The following is a 22143-nucleotide window of genomic DNA, read 5'->3' as shown; positions in this document are numbered from 1 at the left end:
AGATTAAAGGAGTCTTTGAAGTATTCAGAGGGGCAGGAAGCTTGCTGTCGATAGAAAGAATCGGAGAGATGTATTATACAGGGAGCGACGTGCTGTAAGCGGTCTGAATCAGAGCTTATAAAGCGGACAAGGTAAACCATAGAGTACTTCTCTGGGGCTTGTCTGTGAATGGTAATCTCTAGTTTGGTATACGCTAATTTTTTTAGCTGTCATGTGTAATGCGCCGAAACCATAGGCCTTCATCCACAACCAGGCCTAACAAACCTTTCTGTGTTTTCTCCGGCTGCTTCAGTCCACTAACATCACGCCGATTCCTTCTATCCCGTGCGGGCCTTTCACCTTCCTGCATGTTCAGACCCCGAGCACTGAAAACCACTCACTCCATCCTTCTATCTCCAATATGGTCTTCCCGTTCTCCATGTCCTTTCCATTTCTGACACATGCATCATGCCAGTCAACTTTTCCTCACCCATTCTTCCCATTATGCCCAAACCGTTTTAATACACCAACTCCTCCATCTCTCCCAACCATGCTCATATCATTACCATACCTCTCTCTTACACTGTCTTGCTTAGTAGATCAATTTTCCTCAAGACACACATTGTCCTCAAGCATTTCAATTTCCATACATTTACCCTCTGCAGTATGTTTTCATTATATGACCCATACTTCGCATCCATACAGTATCATTGGAACTATTGGTCTTAGAATTATCCTTAGACACCTGAAGAAGGCGTTTAAGATGTAGCCTGACATTCTGACGGCCTTTTAATGAGCCACAGCAGTTGATTGGCTTTAAACCCAAACACCCAAGCAACCTAGTTGATAGCGCACTGACGCCCTGACCATCCAGCGTTTGGGTGGAGAGATCTAGAGCAGAGGCTTGTGGGTGTAATAAATCATAGCGACACTCTCGTCCTCCTGTAGTGGACAAGCAGTGCTCCTGCATATCTTACCATCCTGCTGGTGGCTCGCACGGATGAACAGTGTGTTCAGGGAGTCGAGCATATTGTGAATGTTATTAGACATCAGAAGGTTGGACTTGCTATATGTCTGGCATTTTGTGAATAGTTTTTGACCTCAGAAGGATAGACCTGCTAAATGTCTGGCAGATTGAGATTATTTCTTGACATCAGAAGGTTGGACTTGCTACAGTGTGTGTCAGTGATATGGTAAATATTATCTGACATCAGAGGGATGAGCTTGCTATATGAAAGCAGGAGGATGGATTTGGTATATGTCTGGCATATTACAACTAGTATTTGACATGAGAAAAATGAACATGCTATATGTCTGGCATATCGTGAACATCAGTTAACACCAAGAGGATAGACTTGTTATATTTTTACCAAATTGTGAATATTGTTTGATATCACAAGGATGAACGCAGTAGCTATATGTCTAGCAACAATTCTAAATTAGAAAGATGAATTGGCTATACTTTTGATATTCGAACAAATACATAATATTCAAACTATATAATTAGGTAGAATATGTGAGCCACCGGTAATACAACTGGTTTTCAGAGCTCATTAACTTGTGAAGACACATTCCCTCCATCTATCTGTAGCATATCACAGTTACCTGGTATGATAGATACACAGCAGATTGATAATGTATTATCTGGTATCTGAGTCGGGTTATGTATACGATTTTACAACACTAGTTACTACTGACAGTTCCTGCTGGTCGTGGAGTGTTTATAAGCTCCACTTGAGTGCATCATTGCCGTGTGAACCTGAAAACCAAGGCAATGATTTGCTGTCGTATATGATCAGCAAAGGACACCACATTTTTAAGCAATAATGGATCCCATTTTCTATAAAACGTATTTCAAGGTTGGTTTTCAAGGATGACAGGCGACCTGCCTAAATAACGGGGAATAATGCACGTCCCATATATATATATATATATATATATATATATATATATATATATATATATATATATATATCTGTTTCCCATTTTAGAAAGTTAATACAAGGAGGGGAGGATTTCCGGCCCCCCGCTCCCGTCCCCTCTAGTCGCTTGAATGGTGAGAGGCTGGAGGAAGTGAAGTGTTTTAGATATCTGGGAGTGGATCTGTCAGCGGATGGAACCATGGAAGCGGAAGTGGATCATAGGGTGGGGGAGGGGGCGAAAATTTTGGGAGCCTTGAAAAATGTGTGGAAGTCGAGAACATTATCCCGGAAAGCAAAAATGGGTATGTTTGAAGGAATAGTAGTTCCAACAATGTTGTATGGTTGCGAGGCGTGGGCTATGGATAGAGTTGTGCGTAGGAGGATGGATGTGCTGGAAATGAGATGTTTGAGGACAATGTGTGGTGTGAGGTGGTTTGATCGAGTAAGTAACGTAAGGGTAAGAGAGATGTGTGGAAATAAAAAGAGCGTGGTTGAGAGAGCAGAAGAGGGTGTTTTGAAGTGGTTTGGGCACATGGAGAGAATGAGTGAGGAAAGATTGACCAAGAGGATATATGTGTCGGAGGTGGAGGGAACGAGGAGAAGAGGGAGACCAAATTGGAGGTGGAAAGATGGAGTGAAAAGGATTTTGTGTGATCGGGGCCTGAACATGCAGGAGGGTGAAAGGAGGGCAAGGAATAGAGTGAATTGGAGCGATGTGGTATACAGGGGTTGACGTGCTGTCAGTGGATTGAATCAAGGCATGTGAAGCGTCTTGGGTTAACCATGGAAAGCTGTGTAGGTATGAATATTTGCGTGTGTGGACGTGTGTATGTACATGTGTATGGGGGGGTTGGGCCATTTCTTTCGTCTGTTTCCTTGCGCTACCTCGCAAACGCGGGAGACAGCGACAAAGTATAAAAAAAAAAAAAAAAAAAAAAAAAAAAAAAAAATATATATATATATATATAGATAGATAGATAGATAGATAGATAGATAGATAGATAGATAGATAGATATTGTAATCTTGTCTGATACTGGTATCAGACCCATAAACATTATATTGTTTTCTGATACTGAGATGTTGACCCAGCCACGCGTGCTCCGGATGCACGAACTAGCGTCACTTTTGTTTCATACTTGTTCGACTTGTTCGCTTTTGCGAATTAGGGCCAGAAACAGACGGAGAAAGGGCTTCATTCTCTCACATAATTCTCTAGCTTTCACGTGTAATGCACCGAAAAATCAGTATCCTGTCTACATCCAGGCCCCATACATGTAACTATGGTTTCCTCCGACTGCATCATAAACCCTGGTTCAGACCATTGACAAGTCGTTCCATCTATAACACATCGCTCCAGCTCACTATCCCGTGCACCCCTTTCACCCTTCTGTATGTTCAGGCCATGAGCATTCACTATTCTTTGTTTTTTGCACTACATCCTTCCATCTACATTTTCATATCCCCCTTCTCCTTGTCCGCTCTACACCTGACACTTATATCTTCCGAGTTAACCTCTCATCACTCATTTCTCCAAATGTCCAAACTATATCAACACATCCTCTTTAGTTCTCGCAACCTTAACAAACCCTCTTTAGTTCTTTCACTCATATTCCTCTTACTTTCTTACCACTCTCTTACCATATCATTACTTGCTCAATCAACCCTCCACACACCACAGATTGTTCTCAAACATTTAATTTCCAAAATATCCTCATTTTTTCTGTACATTCACATCTATAGCAGATGCATCGCATCCGTATAACAACCACTGGGACAACTATGCTTTCAAACATACCTACTTACACCCGTCCAGGCAGTGACCTTTCTTTCCACACATTCCTCAGTGCTTCCAGAACTTTCGTCTCCCAAACACCCATAGTAAAGTATTCGTACAAAATTTGCAGTTAATGGTGTCAAGTGCAGCCCAGAGATCACAAATGCTAAAATAAGATCACAATTTCGGTCGTCCAAGGTTTTGTACATTGAAATTAATAAGGTTACAAAAGAAAAAAAAACGATGCATCGTTTCCGTCACTGAAGACCGGACGTGATTTCCAGGTACATGGCCCTTAACATGGCCCCACGGTGTCCTTACCAGAGAATTCTAGTGAACAGACATTTGAAAGATATGGAAAGGGGCCAACATCTTATAACCTGGAACCTCGCTCTTTCCCCTTTCAAAAAGAGGTGCAGCTCTTCATCCATTTTCTTTTTTCTATGTGATTAGAAGAGATTTTCAGTTTGTTGCGGTAGGAGGAAGATCCGTAGCCTTTTCCTTATGTAAGGCATCTAATTATCTCGTTTGAAAATAGTCTCTTAATTCACTCATACAACACGCTAGACTTGGCATTCTGTAACTGGTGCAGGAATGGATGAAGATGATGGAGCGCGAGGTATGAAATCGAGAGCGTTTTATGACTCATGATGATCAATATTGCTACATTTACCTCTTTGATATTTACTGTAGATACTATCAGCTCGATAGCGAATTTCCTTATAGTCTAGTGAGAGATTTTATGAGGCTCTGGACAAGCATTTAGAAAGTGTACCTATACCAGTCAGGCCATAGTGGCTTCGTGGGCGGCGGCTTACATCAGCTTGGGTCAACAAACGACCCATCTCCGCAACTTGGAAGACGGCCAGAATTTAATTGACTGTCTCCACAAGTCTTCCACTTGTTTTGAAGTTTTCTAAATCATGGCACTTCCTGTACTTCGTAATGTGCATCATGCGTCAGCGACTTGACTGCAGATCCCTGAGTACGAGGTTTCATCCTCGAAGTGTTTTGCTGAAGCACTGCAAGTTTTTATTAGAGTGAATAGTTACCTTTAATTAAATGCAAAGGTAAAGGGTGACTTTTATTGTAATACTGAATAATGTTGGTTGTAAAGTTGCAACAAAATATTTGGATTGCATCTCCAGGTACCTGACATTTACAAGTTTGGAAGATGTCTACGAAGGGATGAGTTTATCGATAATAACCCAATGTTGACATTTTGATAAATGTTCGTCTATGTAGGGTATTAGGTCGTCCTCATTTGATACTAGGACCGACCAGACCGCTACTACCCTGGAAAGGGAAGCCGGACTGCCTCATTGTTATAAAGTCTCTTACGCTTTTTTATTGTTCACATAAATCCCCTTTTTGCGATAGTAAAACACTTTGCTTTTTAGATTATTTACAACCAGCTCACGAACCGACATTTCTGTAGATAATGTGATATCTGGCACCGCTGATGTACTGGGAGGTCTCTGTGTGAGGTGGAGATGAACCTGCTGTGGCACAGTCGGTCTCTACATCTACACTGTGGTTAAGGTTTACTAAGGATTTTACGCTAACTGATATTTCCTTCCTTGTCAGCTGATTTACCACCTCAGGTGCTAGATGATGACATAGCCTCTTAAAGACCAGCCACGTCAAGGAGAGGTAGATTCACTTTAGGTGTCTCCCAAGAACAAAGTTCTGAAATTCTTTTGTTAACTCCCGTTTAAACCCAAAGAGCTGCAGTTTTTCAGGAACGCAACAGGCAAGGTGCTTGGTTGGCGGCCAGGAAAACGGTAGTCATGTGAATGTGAACTATGAATGTGAACTGTTTGGAGGGACACGCGTTACTTATATAATGGACACCATTGAAAGAGGCAGTGACACCTATTATAGTATCGTTTCTTTATCTTAAGTCTCAAGACCAAGGATTTGAACGGTTATCATATGCCACCAAAAGATTAACTTCTTATCCGCAGTTTGTGGAATGAAAGATCGTCATTCATAAGTTCCATCTGAAGTAAGAAAGTTTAGTTGTTGCGCCGTTCACATTCCCATAAGCCGTTTGCTGTCGTGGTTTCTCTCGTGTAAGGGTCAAGTGCATTGCCAACAGCGACAGTCGATTGCTTTCATGATCAGACTTTCTGGGAAGGCTTCCTCTCGTCTCATTGGCGAGTGGTTAAGAGGGATGAGTGGAGGAAGCTGCCATTTTGCCCTCGAAAGTGGTCTCGACGCCTCTGGTGAGAACCGAGGCGATGTTCAGTAAGCGAAGATTGGTATCGTCATCAGAGAAGTGTATGTCTGCTGGTATTACTACAACACCACTCTATTGTGTCGTTGTGGCTGGGACGCATATTAGGGTTCTCATCGTGACTGGAATTAGCAGTTCGATAATTCCTTCTAACCACTCTGAACGAGCATGGACATCTCGTAAACTCTCCTCATTTGCGAGTGCTGGTGCGCCGCAACATGATTGCCTTATGAAGTGACTCATAATCTTGACAACGAGTAAATTATGAGAGGATGAGACAAATGTCTGACTACTGACTGGAGGGGCAGTAAGGAAAGTAGTACATGTCCTGCTCACGGCAGATTTCTCCTCAATTCGGCTATAAAGTTAACTCCATCCGACTCTCACGTTGCGTAGCATGACTCTTGGTTTCACATGATGGACAACTCATTCCCATAAGTTTGGTCGTTTGGATAAGACAACTTTTGTAACCAGTTTAGTTGTTGCTTCTCTTTGCTCCAAGATGTGATTTTGTCCTGCTCTTCATCTTTTCTTCGTGCCTTAACCTTGATATCTTGATTCGTTCGGTCTCCTGAGGGAACCCAGGACTACAGCGCAATATGTTGAAGAGTTTCGAAGATCGTCATAACACTCAGTAGTTGACGTCATTAAAAATCATATTTGAAGGTTTTAAAATAGTTTACCACCACAATGATTGATTGAGGTAGACTGTGTTATTGAGTCATGTCACCATGGTAGAACTAGGTGTGTTGGTTGGTAGCGCATCAACTCGAGCTCATTACCAGGACAAGATGGTGTTGATGACAGCTGTTGGGGAGACGTTCGGTGCGGTCAGTGTCATTATACTTCTGTAAAATGTCATCATCCATGCAGGCTGCGCACACACAGTCAGAGAAGATCGTGGCGTGATTATCGTTATTAAAGACATGTTTGTCACCTTAAGTTTGCCTGAGGCACGTCACACAACAGAGGTAGTTGCATGAGTCACTCTCACGAAGACTTGATTTTTTTGCAGCAGAACGCAGAGGTCATCTGTGGCCGAAAGTAACTCTTGTTTTTCGTACACATGTACGATGGTAGTCCACTATTTTTTTGTGTTTTTTGTTTTTAGGGTTCTTTGAGGAGAGGGAGAAGAGGTGGGACAGGGGATGGGATAGTTTGAAATGAAAGAGAAGACTGAGGCGTGTACAAGTGTGTGGTGTAAGTCTTTTTTTTATTTAAGTGGCTGGTTAACGGAAGCTTGTTTTTGATGCCTTCTTTATAAACCCCCGGGAGACTGGGGCTGTGTATGTATTAGTACTGTATCTTTGGTTATATGAAGGAATTCACTAAGCTAAGCTAAACATAGTCCATTGACTGGAACCTCCCTGAGTGCTTTGAGGCTTCGAGGGAACCAAGGGTGTTCCATGTGCACAATGTCATCCACATCTCTGATTTGTCTGTAGTTTGTATGATCGTTGTCTTCACGTCTCTGCCATACGTTTTAGGCTGTTTCTCTCAGGTATGAACCGACTGGTATAATCTTTAGTAGTTCGTGCTGTTCTGCGGTATTTTGAATGTAGGGGTATCATTCATTTGTAACGAATCGTAGCAACACACACACACACACACACACACACACACACACACACACACACACACACACACACACACACACACACGCACACACACACACACACATTCTCTCTCTCTCTCTCTCTCTCTCTCTCTCTCTCTCTCTCTCTCTCTCTCTCTCTCTATCTCTCTCTCTCTCTCTCTCTCTCTCTCTCTCTCTCTCTCTCTCTCTCTCTCTCTCTCTCTCTCTCTCTCTCTCTCCCTGTAGGCAGCCGCCGACCATAGATTGGATTGGACTATAAAATTTAGGCTTATAAGCCAAGCACTGGAGCATCTAAGGTTATTCAGCGATCTTGATACAAATTAGAATATTCATTTATTGAAATTCATTTTAGCCACACCAAGAGGGGTTCCTCCTCCCCCTGGCTCAGACAAAAGACCCGTTCCAGTTGTGATAGACCAAGAAGGGGAGAAGAAAAAGTATAGGAGGAGGAAAATAACCTACATGTGTTGGTGTGAGAGCTCAAGCTTGACCTTTGCAGCTTGGTTAAACCCGCGTACCGGGGAAAAGGAAAATCCCCGCTGCCATAGCTCAAGCCATCACTGCTCCCACACACACCTCACCACCGCGCTAAGGTCCACGTAGATTGGGAGGCACCGATCATAGAGGTACGTTACGGGAACTACACACCTGGATATCGGGAAGGTTAATGGCAGGTGTACAGTGAGTCAGCGTTTCATTAACTATCATGTTTCGCTCCTTAACAACAGATGTCATATGAAATCGTCCTTGCTACTAAATTGTCTTGCGCATAGCACTACGCGTTATCTACGCCTTTTGCCAAAATCTCGTAGTATAAACCTGTAAGTACATGAAAAAGGAATTCAACAGCAACAGACAACAGCTGAGACTCACAGATCAGTGTGGTAAGAGTAGAGAGGTACACAGATGATGAGTCAAAGAGAAAAACATGCACACTGCTCACGTGACCAAGGAGACGCAGTTTGTTAAACGTATCGAAAGTACAGCTTTGTACCACTGTCCTGGTGGTAGGTGGTACTTACAGTGTTGCTGTTTTGAGGAAATTCATCTCCGAATGCGAAAGAAAAGCGAGAGTACTCGGAAGTGTGGATTATGTGGTCTTCATGCCTCGCTGTCGACGTAGGTCTGGGAAAATCCCATTTAGAAACCGTGATATCTTGTCTCAACATTATCTTCATATGTTCTGCCTTAATGAACAACTGCCATCATCGTTCCTCATAATGTACATGCACTGAAAAATGTCACCGATGATGTTAAATGAGAAAATCACCACCTATTAGTGATGGGCGACCCATTTTGCCCCACATACAAAATTTCGCTACAATAGACCCCCATCTTGTGGCAGATGTTTCAGTAAAGAGTAATTGATACACTTATTAACATGAACAACATTGTATGTTAGGTTGTTAGAAGGTATACTTAAATGTAAATATATCATTCAGATGTGGAACCCCGACTTCATCATCACACATGATTCATTCCACATGAGTGTGGAGCTTCGACCACACCAACACACATGATTCATTCCACCAAAACAACGTACATGATCCAGAGGTAATTTCGAGAGGCTCTACAAGCTATGGGTATCTGTCTGTTGACCATTGATTTTTGCCGCGATCTGCAACACCAAATTAACACACTGTCTCCTTATTCTACATCTTGGTAAAGGCCAGTTATAAGCTTATATATTTTTAATGTGTTATCGAGCCGGTTTGGGCCTGAGTCATGGAGAATGTGATGACATTTTACAAATACGGACGCGCGTTTTCTGTATGATAGAATTTAGATTGAACTGAAATGAAAGAAATTGGTACCGGTGGATCCGTTACGATGTGCAGAGTTGATATAGAGTGTGGGATTATTGATGTAGCACCTACAACTCCATCAATTTCGTGGTAAGAACACGAGAAACGAACACTTGAGAATTAAAGTTATGCATCTAGTTGTAGCCAGTGGTAAACGAACAGGACATAAAAGCAAAATGTCCCATCCCACAGACTACTGACAAGAAATATTCTCCTGGTGCTTGTTCAGATTCTACCGAGTTTTTACCGGTTCGCTCGTCGGTATACAAACTGAACGGAGCCGGTAATACAGCAAAAGAGACTTAAACTTATTATGCATTCCACTGGGAGTCGTCATGCGTCTTGATGTTTGAATCCGACCCAATTCGAGTTTTGCAAATATGGTGGGTAAGCTCAGATATCTACATAAATCTAGGGCTCAGGACTTATGATATCCGTCCCACATGGGATCAGATTCTTGTATCTCTGTAGAGTCTATACCGATGTAGGAAAACAGCGAGTTCATTTGTCTATAATACAGTCAACTGAACTCGCTGTCTTCCTTCAAAACTAAACGAATCGTGGCGCTTTGTAAATGTAATACTAATGATACAACGCAGAAGGCATCTGAAGCGTTAAGATAGACAGGTTAACTCTTATGTTTTCATAGTTGTTGGTATGTTTCATTACTAATTCATTACGTCACCTCACATTCTCCCTCTCCCTCATGACCCTATCACTAACGATTTATTTGATATCGAAAAAATCGGTTTCAAGAGTGAGGAAGGAAATCCCGCTCTTTCAGAATACTCTTCAGTGGCAACAACGATTCCATAAGAACATAACACGGATCATAAAGCCTTGAAAACTTGCGTCTGGATCGTAGAATTATACGTTAAAATGTTGTTCTGAAGCTGTAAGCGATGACTGCTTATCAAACCTCTGAAGCAGAGTGGTTCATCACCGTACACGGATGGTTCAACGTATCCCTCTGTCCTTAAACTCTCCTAGACTATTTGATACATTTCCAACAGGATTGGTAGCGTCGCAAACAGTCATGAGTTATCCCTACAACGGGTGTTCTCTCTAAATGCCAATAATCATTGAAAACGTGTAAAATCATGACGTCATGAAAGTGTGGCGACAACGGCATATGGGTGGAAGGCAGGCACCAACTTAGAGGGTATTACAGGTATCACGTATGATTTACGTTCCTCTACATATCCACTTCCTAGGCAATATCATACGTTCACACGGCTAGACTTAGAAAAGGTATATCATACTCTGTGAAACAGTCGTCACGGACGAAACAATTTGAGAAAAGCTCATTTGTATGGGTATCACGTTGGCAACCTTGCCTTCAGGAAGTTGTAAATATATCGATCACCAGCGACGTTTTCTGTCATTTTTCAGAATAAATGGTTTACTGCTTTCATTATTTCGATGGAAATAACTGTAAAGTGGAGATACCATGATTATTAGGAGACTGTATATATCTCTTCATCGTGTTGACGGCCTGATACCAGCTGGGGGAAGCGAGCGACTGTGAGCAAAACGTTTCCACGTCACTGTCAATCTACCCAGTAAACGTTAGTCTTTGGGTACCGATGAAAATGAACGTTTAGCATTGGGTTGTCCTGCTTCTACAGTTTCTTTAGTTATTTGTGAGTGGTGTCGACTATTTCTAGCACAGGAGAAACTTGTACTAACTAAATGATACAAATGATGAAACGTTTGACGAGTTATTAGAATGTGATATCGAATGTGGTTAGGTGATTATTTATTCATGACGAGTTTTGAAAAGTTTAGTACTGCCCTGCTATTCTTTTTTTTAGTTTATAGTCTATATATAATAGTTATATTATATGAAATTTACGATATATAAGATAATCATGATGTATAAATTTGATAAAATATTTTGCTGCTCAGAATTACAATTGGCACGGCGAAAAAATTTTTCCCGCCACGCACTCAGTATATCGTGCGTGTAATATCTACTCCCCAGTCTATATCATATATTAGCTAAAATAATATGCACTGCCCCAGATGGTTCCATATCATACGCACTCCCTCAATCATGCGTGAGAAGAGTTGGATGATGTTTCCAAGACAAAAACTTTGTCGAAACTTGATATGCAATCACCACTGATATAAATCTTACTTTATCGCACACAGTTAGTAAGTTATCAGTAGGTAACATGGTCTTGTATCACTGTCGACCAGTTTGCTTGTTTACTGAGAGGACTAGTCACGGCAGGCTCGTTTACATGGTATGATTACGTGTATTCTTGGGAGTTAACGTTTGTGCGACCAAGTTCACAACACCCCATTAATAAAGAAGGTAAGCTTTTCGTATCATTTCTAATATGGTAGCTTTTGTGGTTATGTGGTACTTCTTGTTTGTAGGATTAGTTACGACGTAACAAAAAAAAAAGTTGGATGGTAACTGCGCGTGGGTGGTGAGGTCGCTAGGCCTTAGTGAGTGGCTGGGCATAGCGGCATACGACGTCGGTTTGGTATACCGCCTCGCTCTCCTCCACTTCATAGACTGCAGATAGTGTTCATCTTTGAGTGTCTAGTGATTGTCTTTTTTTTTCTCTCTCTCTCTTTTTGAACTCAGTGGTATTTTGTCGATCTGAAAATCAAATCAACTGAAGAATCCACAGAGAACATGCTGTGCAGACGAACATTACTAATTCAAAGATGTTTTCAAGTCCGCGAACTTATCCAGGTGGATGGAGGGTTAAGACGTGAAATCCAACTTTCGCCATATATATACACACCAGTCTCCCTCGACAGTGTCAAGGTATGTTTTAACAGAACACAACGGAATGGTGATACAGTGAGAGTGTGATAGTTTCCGAGGCGGAGACGCTGCGAGCTAATTTCTATACATCTTGGATATGACAACTGTTAATCCTGGTTGAATTTGCTGATTAGCCGGCATTTCAGATATCATAACAAACACTTTTTGTTTGTCGCACTGAAAGGTGGGCGTCCATAATGGTAAACAACTTAGGTCAGTTGTACTTTATATTAGCATCATAGTGTTAGGGTGTTCTCATTGATTCAGGCAGCATTCAAACCTATTCAGTTGGGGGAATGCACATTATATGAGTAATAATAGCTAGGGGAGTCCAAATAAATAAAGGCGTGTGTATATTATATCCGTAATCACAACTGGGAACTGCAAATTATACATATGATAATGAGAGGATATGTTTGGATGGTGCATATTAAATCGTTACACTGGGACTCAGGTCAGCCGCTTGCGGATCGAGAGGTTCTTAATGGCTGCGCAGTGAACCACAACCTCAGTGGTTGTCAAGTTTCGCTCCCGTCGAGTTGGCATGCAGTCCAGAAACACAAAATTTCCATTCAACACGTGAAGCATGACAACTTGTAACTCTACGATTCGTTATCGTAGTTACGATTCTCAATACGTTAAGTTTGTGTTTCTACCCATGTTCTCATTTATCGTCGAGGAGAGTTACATAACATTTACATGTTTTTATCTTATCAGTTTATTGACTGTGGTGGGTCCCATGGTTGTATAAAGGATTAAATTGTCTCATGAACACTACTGGTGGTGACTGTGGTGGGTCCCATGGTTGTATAAAGGATTAAATTGTCTCATGAACACTACTGGTGGTGACTGTGGTGGATCCCATGGTTGTATAAAGAATTTAAGTGTCTCATGAACACTAATGGTGTTCTTTTTTCTATACTTTGGTAACCAATTCATAGAAATGTCATATCTTCCTGGTCTGTCTCTGCGCATTATGTTGACTAGGTTAAGCATTGATTAACCCATACAAAAACCTTCAGCCCCAGATATGAATGTAGAAATTCCTAAACCATCAACGAGGTGTTATTACTGTTTGGGACATCCAGCGAATTTTGTTGGGTTAGGTTTGTTAGGTTAAGTTTATTAGGTTAGGTTTGTTAGGTTAGGTTAGGTTAGGTTTGTTAGGTTAGGGTAGGTTAGGTTTGTTAGGTTTGCTTTGTTTGAAATTGTGTTTCTTTTTCGATGTTTAGCTGATGTCTTTTATACGATTTCCTCCATTTCAACCACAAATCACTATTACTTGTGATTTCCCCCCGTCCAAAAACCCGGTTCCCATTGAGGGTTCCTCATTATCGATGGATAGAAAGTGAGAGAGAGAGAGAGAGAGAGAGAGAGAGAGAGAGAGAGAGAGAGAGAGAGAGAGAGAGAGGGGGGGGGGGGGGAGTGTCTTGAAAGCTATTGATCTGCGGTAGAGATAAAGGTCAGAAATGTGCAAAACACATCTAGAACCATCGGGGAAAAACATAGTCTCGACTTCCAAACAGGTGGGTGTTCGAAACGGTGATTTTGCCGTCAGTCCATCTTCGGGTGAAACGCTTTTTACTGGTAGAAGATAAAACTAGGATGAATGTAGATTAGAATTCCTGATGGGTTTGAAGGACTCAAAAGGATGATTCAGTGTATGATTCAAATTAATGTTAAGTGACAAAGGAAGATGCTTGAACCAGTTATAGTATACGTGAGACTGGAAACCACCTTGCTCAAGCTCTCGTAAATTAGCAATGTTGTGGATGTAACAAGAAGGCGGAGTGGGAGTCTCCCGATATCCCGTCATGTACGTCTGTTTGTATGACTAATACCAGCTGGTGTGGATAGTGAGGCCAGCACCAGACCTTGTTGCTGCACCTGGTGTCTCTCTCCCATGTTCTTTACGTGTTGATGTTAGTCCGAGAATGATTATTATTATTATTGTTATTATCATTATTGTTATTATTATTATTATTGTTGTTGTTAATGCTAGTATTATTATTATTATTATTATCATTATTATTATTATTGTTGTTATTCCTAGTATTATTATTATTATTATCATCATTATTATCATTCGTATTATCATTAGTATTAGTATTATTAGTATTACTAATTTTTTTGTTCGCCGTTTCCCGCGTTAGCACGGTAGCGCCAGGATCCTACGATGAAAGTTGTCAGGCATACTTCACCGAAACCTCTAACACAGACTGACTTTTCGAGATTTTTCCTGGCCGTTTCAAGTGCCCTGGTTTAGCCCGCTGACAAAACCTTAACTCCCTTTATACCAGTTCACTGTATCCCTTGCTCGTCTTTACACCCTCCTGCATGTTCAGGCACTGAGCATTCAAAGCACCTTTCACTCCATCCTTCCACCTTCTGTGTGGTTTCCCGTTTTTCATTTTTCCCAGCACTTTCAACAGTTATACCCTCACTGTTGCACCTCTTTATACTCATCCTCTCCATCCATATCAGCTCAACACAAAACTCCTCTTACTTCCTGCATTGCTCTTACCTATTATCTTTTATTCTGTCACCCGCCCTCACACCACGTCAAACTTTTCATCTACAGTGCACTCATTTTCCTGTAACTTATTAGTAGTAGTAGCAGTAGTATACTTATCATTATTACAATTCCATTCTTTCTATCTTCTTTCATGCTATTCGCCATTTCCCGCATTAGCGAGGTAGCGTTTAGAACAAAGGACTGGGTCTTTGAGGGAATATCCTCACCTGACCCCTTCTCTGTTCTTTCTTTGGAAAATTGAAAAAAAAAAAAAGATGAGAGGGGATGATTTCCAGCTCCCCGCTCCCTTCCTTTTTAGTCGCCTTCTACGACACGCAGGGAATACGTGGGAAGTATTCTTTCTCCCCCTATTATTATTAATGGTAGTTGTTGTTGAAGTAGTGTTGATAGCAGCAGTAGTGGCATCAGTAATTGTAGTTGTTGTTGTTGTAGTTTAAGTAGTGGTGATAGTAGCTTGAGCAACATTGTGTTCACGGTTCCTTTTTCTGTAGTAATTCTTTTCCGTCATTCGCTGACATGAACCATAGTTATTCTAGTTTTTCTTAGTTTATTTTTTTTCAATGGTAACCATTACCCATTGCTATAAAGGCTAGAATTTTATATTCTAAGGTTATTATTCACATGCGTGCTTGGGTCCATTTCCTATAGCATTTTCTTATTTCATGGCTTGCAATTTCGTATATTTCCCCTAGTATATGATCTTAATTACATTGATTCATTTATACCAGTAGATATCACAACCATCACATTTCTTCCGTTGTCCTGTCCCTCGTCTATGATCTTTTGACACTTTTTGGAACGAAACTTTGAGCAATGAATTTCTAGATGCTGAAGGTGAAGTTGTTAAGGGAATGGCCATATTGATTTGACTGTGATATCATCACTGGGACTTTCATAACACGTAGGAAGAATTGTTGATCCCTCCAGCCTGCATGGCTGGGCTGAAGTGGCCAAGGGCTTACTAGGAAAACATCATTGCAAGGGGAGACAATTAGCTCGTTGATGTAACTTAATTTCGTTATTTACTTTTTCGTATACATTATCGTTGTCTTATTACGCACTAGGACGTCATTAGGTTCTTGGGATTACCTTGCACAGAAGAAAATTCTTTGCTCGTAACTTTTGCTAGAGAGTAATAAGGAGAGAAGGTAAGACATCATATTTACGATACTCTAGAATCCAATCAGGTCATACATCTTAGTATCTTGCAACAGTTGCTTTATTTTCTTCTATTCTTGACCGTTATTATAGCTTATAAGTGAGACGTTTTCTGCGTGTATCATAACCTTACCTCACTCGATTGTAAGCTACAGCTTCTTTAAGTGATCGGCTGTGTGTATGTATAATAACCTTACATCATTAGACTGTGAATTATAGCTTCTTTAAGGTATAAGTTGTTTGTACGTTTGATTAACTTCCACCACTGACTATATGAGTATCAGTAGGCTGTAAGGTATAGCTTTTGGATCTGACTAAAACTTGATTTCACAACAGACTTGTCTAAGTTAGAGGAAAGTAGTACAAAGCCGTTAATTGTTCATTAACTATACACAAAGAAATTTCTATATCGCCTTGACCTTCGGTTTTTAAAGGCACAAATGTTTCTTTATACATCTTCCTCACTGTGCGTGGACTGATTAATACCCTTTGATCATTAACCTTTTTGGCCAAAGTTTCGAGTGTCTTCCTTTATACAGGTGCAAATCTGATGATTAAGGACAGTCGCAGGTGGCTGAAGATAATCATAACGTCATTCTTGACTGCTGGACACAGGGAGCTGAAGAATATGGTCGGGGTCACTGAAGGATTCTTGTGAGAGGAGTGGGCGAAGCTTAGGAAAGTAATAGTAGGAGTGCAGTACATCCTCGAACTCGACCAAGATGTATATTTTCTGTTCGTCATCTTTGGTAACTAATGTGAGATTAAACATCTTAATCCCTTGACGATGCGAGCGTTGGGCGTGATGGACTGGTTTTTGATCTTACTCTTAGGGGGGTCAGGTCATAGGTCACCGCATGGGTGATACCGTTGTACCGTTGTGGTTAAGGATCTAACGACAGAACCGGGTGTCATCCTCTTGATCTCGTATCATGGTGCTAGTGCCGTGTCTCGCGGCAGCTGCGTGTGACCTGATATCACTCGACAGAAAGAAATGAAATCGACTGACACTGGTATGGGGCCAACATAACTGTAAATTTAGTAACACAAGAACCATTTGATTTTTTTTTGTATCCTCGTTTGTGGGTGGATTTTCCCAAGTTACATTTCCAGTTGATATCAAGAGTTGAATGACGGGTAGCGTTCCTGACCGTGACGCATTCACAGGCCGTCTAAGGCCGAGCGCATAGGTTCGAATCCAGGTTGATGTAGTCGGTTCGCAGTCATCCCAGCTGTTCATCCACTCTTAGGGGCTAGTCGAGAAATGGGCATATAGCTCAGGCTGGGGCGTGTGTGTGTGTGTGTGTGTGTGTGTGTGTGTGTGTGTGTGTGTGTATAAGCGTCAATGAGATGGCCTCGATTAAAGCTTCAGTTGCCCGTGTCGTCTCAACTGACATGAGAAAAGAGAACATCGTAATTAATAAGATATGCCCTATACATCATAGTGGACAAGGATAAAGGGTCCCAGTTGTATTAAGCTGCTCTCCTTTGCCCTTCGCGTCACATGTTGTAAGAATATCCATATCATCAGTGTCAATAGATACTTTAGTTGCGCTCTTGTGGACACCACGAGATTACGACGCAATCACTCGTGTGCTCAGTGTGTGAAGTAGATTGCAAGTGCTTCTCTTGGAGGTTGTGAAGGCATCCCAGGTGAACCATAGGGAGAGTACTGAGATATTCAATGTGAGCTTACATGCTCCTTAGTGCCACCTGCTGCTTCCTCTTTCTCCTTTACTGTTCTAGTCTCTCATCAATCTTTTTGTCCACTTCCTTCGTGGTTTTACTGTAATTCTCCCCTACTCTTCCTCATATTCATGCTGCATCTCCATAGTAGGAGAGAGAAAGAACAAAAAACCGCGAGGCTTACTGTCTTCGTAACACTGAAAGGTTCTGTTTATAGTTAAAAGCAAATATCGCATGTGTGTTCCACGCTGAGAACCGACCCTGCATCATCTGGCATTACTCAGAGATGTGACTGTTATCCTTGCAATACTGATGTGACGTCACTTGTCCCAGATGATTTATGAAGGAAAACCTGATCAAACTCCGGTACGTGATGGCACAGGGTCTTGCTGACAGTGTGTTTGTAAGAGGCAGTTTGTCTTGCTGAGAGAGACGTTGTTTTTGGCTCGGGTCCCGCCTAGTGTAAGTGTCCCATTCCCCCTTATGTGCGAGGTATCACTCACGCCATTTAACCTAACTTTTATCACGATTATGAAAGCTTCCTTGGGAGGGTCCCAAGTGCGGGTTAGATTTCGGTCACCCAGACGTTTTATTTTGTGTCGCCAGGGAACGTTTTAGGTTCAGCCAGAGATAACTTCCATGTAAGATGACTTTGAAATTTTGTTACCATATATTTTTTTTTGTATTTCCATTATCTTCTTTATCATATCTCAAGAACTCGGTAGCTTTTAGTCAGATTGAGCAAGTTTCCTATATTGCCATGGGACGTTTTTCAGCTACCTATTTCTTTAGATAAATATTCTAAAATCTTTATAGATTTCTTTGTTTTTTAGTATTTAGGTCAGTTTTCTTAACTACGTTCAGAGAAGTTATCAGTTTTTCATGATATGATTTTTCGAAACGAGATCATCATCTCTTTGTGCAATGATATGAGTGTGGCCATACGTTTACCACCTTGATCAGTGTATGTTTTGCCACCTGGATTGACACACACGCACGTACATCTTACACATTACTGTGTATCTGTACATAAATAGCTTTAGTTATACTCATTATGCATGATGAATACCTTAAGGATATTGACAAATCATTGTCTGGATGTATGTACAGTGTTTATGTATGTATATAATTTTGACTTTGCGACTATCAATTATGGGTGGTCATGAGGGCAGCATCCGTATCATAGACCCAACAGCTATCAATTGCCAGAGAGTCATTAAGCCTAAATTCACATCATAAGTCAAACAAAAATTGTTAGTGTGATTTCTCATTTTTTTTCTGTCTGCCCCAGTGTTCATGTTCTCGTACACATGGAAGTCTCATCGTTTCATGTAAACTGCTAGTTGCCGGTGTACAATAGTGTATATAGCATCCCTATCACTGGCAGCTACATACATCTGTTTGATAATCAGTGCGGTGGGATGGAGGTAGGGAGAGGAGGGGTGAGGTATGGCTAGTGAGTGGATGTTTACACGTGTGTCACTCGGATGACTTGCTTCACTATAAGGGATGAATTAGTTACCAGAACAACTGTAGGTCTGAAGTTGTTCTTCCAGTTAGAGGCCAAGGGCCGGACATGCACTTCGATATTCGTTGACGTGGCTCACTCTGACCAGCTGGCGAGGAAGGCAGATAGATGAGCGACACTATTTTAGGAGTCGCGAGCATTTCAGCATCGTGAAATACATTAAATATCACGGACATGCAGTGTACAGTGAGAGGTTAATGGTTGCACACGCTAGAAGTTGATTCATTTTTTTTTTTTTATTCGGGTGCATATCGCATGCTCCTACTGGCACAGGCTGTTTTGCTTTCGAATGTTGTTTATTTGAGATACTTAAAGCTAAGCGTGCACTTATCTTGTTTGTGCTCGTTTCTATTGAAGTAAACCAAGTTTATCAGATCTGGAGTGGTCTGTTTCTAACGACAGCACAGACGGATTTGGGGGTCTAACGAATTAGAACATATCTGATGATTATAATCATACAAGACATGGTACTAATCGATAAAAAAAAGATAAGATAAAGATGGTTAACTTAATTGGCATCTTCCCTAGTAAGCTAACCTAGCTCATCCCAGCCTGGACTTGAACGTTTATGGAAGAAAATTCCGATCGCGTTTTACGGAAGAGTAACCCCTTCCATGTTAGTGTTATATATCGCCTAAAATCCATTACTGGAACGGGAGTAGGAAGATTTATGTCAGCTTTTCCGGGGGAAAAAAAAAAATTTGCTGTGGTTTAGTCATATGTAATGCTATTTATAGTCGTATACATATATAGTCGTATACCCAGTCTCATTCCGTCAGCAAATCCCATCATATGATGAATATTCGTCCGTATATTTAAGTCCAGGTCAGTATTCGTCGTGGAAAAGTAATGTATACACATCACACGTACTTTTAATCCAGGACAAATGTGTGATGCCTTCAACATGGATGGAGCGGCGGTCATCGGAGTGAGTGCGAATATTCAATAGGACAGAACATTGCCTACTTCAGGTGCCGCTTGCCTCTGTGATGCAGATGAGCTCTTTGTTGTTTCACCAACCAGTCTCATGTTTCTAACCAGATTCCCTGAAATGACCAGGATTTCCTGCGAGGTTCGTTCCTCTCACCCTGAACCTAAGAGGTACTCGTAATGTTAAACTAAAATGTTTAAAGTGAACTAAAATGTATAAAGTTCATGTACTGATGAATCAGGATGCGTGAATGGTTTGTCTTCATGACCAGAGTGAGACGCACATGACACCTACAAGTCGGTCTGTAAAACTTCCTCATAAACCAGAGTTCCATTTGGAAAATCTACACTCGTGAACCTAAACTCGTCAAAGACGACCTCGTAATCCTGAAGCGGTTGAGAATTTCTTCTCGCATGTCAAAGCCTGTGAGGAACTCTGTCTTTATAAACATGTAAATGAAAAAAGATGACACTGTCTTTTGGGAGACGAGGACCTGTGAAGTCATATCCTTTACAATCCAGGGCAAGAGAACAACTCATCTCCACGAGTTCATGTGACGAGGTGACACTGGTACACATGGACTCGTCAAGATCTTGTAATAAAAAAAGATGATCAGTGAAGAAAAACTATTCGTCAGCTAGAGCCAGTGAGGCCCCTACAGTAGGATAAAAGGAATCCGTATGAATTAAAGGCACGGGAACGAACTCTCCGTGAAAACTTGAGGAGCAAAGGACACGTATAGCTTTATGATTCAGAATTCGTAAATGAAGTTTGCTTGCGTCTTCACGAACAAGAATGCAGAGAAAAGATGCTTGTCCGCGCGAACCAGTGCATGTAAATCAGTACTTAATAGTATGTAGCATGCAAAGAAATGGTTACGAACTTTTTGCAACCGTAAAACTTGCAAGTTTGGGAGAAATGTGTTCTCATTTAGGTAACGAGAGAGTAAAATTCCCTAGGAGTTACAGAACACTTGTTCTTTTGCATCAGAACATGTGAGCATTTTGCCGTCATGCGCCGGAGCTTTTGAAGACCTTGGCCATGAATCTGTCTCCTCATAGAACTAGGCACAGAGAATGATTTACAGAGTACAGAAGCTGTGATGAACGTCTTTGTGACCCACGACAGATGAAGAGCTTGTCGCCGTACACAGGGTAAAAGAGTATGTCATGGGAGACCAGGTCACGTAGATCAGATTTCTTGCTGGATCTTGGCAGATGATAAGATTTTGGCTTTGTCAAGAACTTGTACCTCTGAATACAGAGGAATGACAAAATCGAAGAACTGATGTTGATAAACATGGATTAACTTGTTACTAAGAACCAGTACTAGAAATGGATCTTTCAGTATAAGGGATGGACTTGATTCACACCCATTATGGACATCTCGTCTTGAATCATGACTCGTGGAAACTCCATGTCTTGAACAATGACCAACTAACCTCTCGAGTTCACCCACGACTCGTGAAGAACTCACAGTTGATCACTACTGACGAAGAACTTCTCGTTTTGAACAAGTACCCGTGAAGACATTTTTTTTTTTTTTTCCATTTCCCATGTTGTGTAAAGAACTTATCCTAGTAGACTGGAGCCTATGACGAACTCCCACTCATGAGTCAGAAGATGGGACAATTGGTTTTGTAACCCAACAGCCATGAATGATTTTTTTTTTTCTCTTGATGACCGTCTTGGGAAGAACTTATCCAAGTCAATGAAGATCCGTGAGGAAGTTGTCTCCACATATCAGAAACGGTTGTTCGTTCCTCACAGTATCGGAAACCATGGACTGAGACGATACAAACATGCGAAAGAGGTGTGGAATGCAAGTGGTCAGTTTATCCTTTTCCTGAGGACACTTTTTCTCCTGTTGATAATGAGGGCTAAACGAGAGTTTGACATCTATTGATACTGAGGGATAAACGAGAGTTTGAAACATCTGTTAATAATTTGGGATAAACGAGACTTCAAGACGTCTGTTACCGGTTTTTTTATCAGTTAGTCTGCCAGAGTGAGACCATTACTGGAGGTGAATCAGTCGGTAGAAACCCCTGGAAAATAGGTGTCGGATGCCAAAGTGTGAATACGAAATGGGCCATTATTAGATTACCATAATCATATGCGACGTTCGGAAATTGCATTATGCATGACGGTGGGTGACGTGGGAGATTCGGGAGGCTGATAGATGAGGGAGTAAGAATAAAGC

The sequence above is a fragment of the Panulirus ornatus genome, chromosome 1 (genome assembly GCF_036320965.1).
Source record: "Panulirus ornatus isolate Po-2019 chromosome 1, ASM3632096v1, whole genome shotgun sequence".
Taxonomy (NCBI): domain Eukaryota; kingdom Metazoa; phylum Arthropoda; class Malacostraca; order Decapoda; family Palinuridae; genus Panulirus; species Panulirus ornatus.
The sequence above is the reverse complement of the archived record's forward strand: the minus strand, read 5'-3'. Positions refer to the sequence as shown.